Source organism: Linderina pennispora (assembly GCF_002104995.1).
Source record: "Linderina pennispora strain ATCC 12442 chromosome Unknown DL89scaffold_33, whole genome shotgun sequence".
Lineage (NCBI taxonomy): Eukaryota > Fungi > Kickxellomycota > Kickxellomycetes > Kickxellales > Kickxellaceae > Linderina > Linderina pennispora.
The window spans coordinates 57143-59488 of NW_024468281.1; positions in this window are offsets into that span (position 1 = coordinate 57143).

Sequence of the window (2346 nt, forward strand, 5' to 3'; positions counted from 1 at the left end):
CCACAATCAGATCACTGGATTTGTCTGGGTTTTTTCTGCTCAGCACTTTTCTGCGGTTGCCCACCCGAAAATTTTCTTTCTCTCTATTTAGCAGACAAAACTCCATATCGTACACACAAATTCGAAAGCAGCCATGCCTGACAATTCAGTGCCCAGAATTCGGCCCGCCGATGTCCGGAACAAGGCGCGGCGCGAAGAGATCTACGGAAAACAGAAGACACTGAAGGCCAAGGCGAAGCGGCAGAAGCGCAAGGAGATGAAGAGGGAGGAGGCGGAGAACCCCGAGCTGCGCGAGAAGCGGCTGCGCGAGAACGTGCCTGCCACGCAAGAGAACACTCGCGAGTTTGATGAGGCTGTTGTAGCCGATGCCGACGAGGAGGTGGCGAAGGACGAGGAGGAGGACGAGTTTGCACAGTACTTTAGCGGACAAACGCCCAAGGTGCTTATAACGACGACGCCGAATGCCGGTGGCAAGACAGTGTCGTTTGTGAAGGAGCTGCTGTCTGTGATTCCGAATCTCGAGTACATCAAGCGCGGCAAGAAGTTTGAGCTGCAGCAGATTATCCAGTTTTGCCGCAACCGCGACTACACCGACCTAATGGTGGTGTCCGAGGACCACAAGGAGCCGACGCACCTGACGATTGTGCATTTGCCAGAGGGCCCGACGGCACATTTCCGGCTGACGCGGGTCAAGGGCGGCAAGGAGATCTCGGGCCATGCACGCGCGACGGCGCACCACCCGGAGCTGATTCTGAACCAGTTTACGACCCGCCTCGGCCACACTGTCGGAAGGATGTTTGCTGCGCTGTTCCCGCAAGTGCCCGAGTTCCAGGGTCGCCAGGCGGTGACCTTCCACAACCAGAGAGACTTTATCTTCTTCCGCCGCCACCGGTATGTGTTTAGAAGCGGCAAGAGGGTTGATCTGCAGGAGATCGGGCCCAGGTTTACGCTGCGCTTGAGGTGGCTGCAGAAGGGCCTGTATGATCCGCTCAATGGCGAGTACGAGTGGATCTATAAGGCCGACCTGGAGACAAGTCGCCGGCGCGTGTTCTTGTAGGCGAACGCTTAGTCCTAGTAAATGATAGCACCTCAAGCTCTTGACAAGACATTGTCCACGTGACTGCTGACAATCGCCACTCTGATCGTTAATTTTCACAATAATGCACAGACAACGCCAGCCCGTGGGGGAGATCGTCATCCCTATTTCCAGCCATTGCAGCGCATTCAGGATCCATCCGGTGCTCCACTCCTTGGCAAGGGCTTCTGAAAGTATATACGGGGAGGAAGGGATGTAAACACAGCGAGTGCAATGCCATGTGGGGTACACCATATCGATAAGCCATCATCGGCACCCACCCATGCGTGCGCATATGCGTAGCGTGATTTTATGTTCTTGGTGTGGCTGAGCCCCGAAATCGTATATAATTGCATTGGATTGTGCCAGAGCGGTATAAAGCCTGCAAGGCCAAAAGAAATTCGAGTTGCTTTGGTGACGGCGTTGACGAGAAGGAGCCCCCGGTTCTCCCGGGTTGAAAATTTTTTACGTCGTCTTGGCCTTGCTTCGTCCGGAAAAAGTGGTCCATGATTTTCCGTCTGTGGCCTGCATGTAACCCGTCGCGCACCATCACCTCCCTTCATCATTAGCGCTTATTTTTTTTGAAAGTCAGCTGAGACCGGGCATGCACTCGTCCCCTTGGAGCCCCCAAGTATGCTGGCGACTCGCGGGCCATGGTTCACAAAAACGCCGCTGGCGCGCCTACTGGGCCATTGGAGCGCCATCGTCGTTTCTGGAGCCGGCTCCTTCGCCGATTTTTCGACTATGATGTGTTGCTTTTCTATAACCCCCTCAAGCCATTATCCTGACTACCCAATCACAATGCCGAGAAAATAGGAAAGCCCGCGAAAATCTTGAAAAAAACTCATGGGCGCGGGTCGCAACCCGCATCAGCCGGGCAGCCGGGCCCCTCCCCCCTGACAAGCAAAACTTGGTGTTAAAAAAAAGAATTGCGTTCGCCTCGCAAGTTCTCCTTTCCGTCCACGAAATTTTTCGTTCTCTGCCGTTTATTCCTCTCTTTTTCCCACAGTTTGTTTTCGCTCCTATACTTTCGATATCGGCTTTAGCGCACACTTTTGGCGCGATTTCGCAGTTGTCAGAAACCGGTCCACAGCCTAATTTCGCATTTGGTCCCGGCAAATTTCAAACCTCGTATATTATCTTTCTCACCGCGTGGGCCTAAACCGCTAGTGTCTCCCTGGCGCGTTGAAGCTAAATTGCTAAACACCAGATCTTCAACCACCGCCCTTTTCTTAAATTTCGGTCCAAGAGCCCTGACACCACGGTCACCG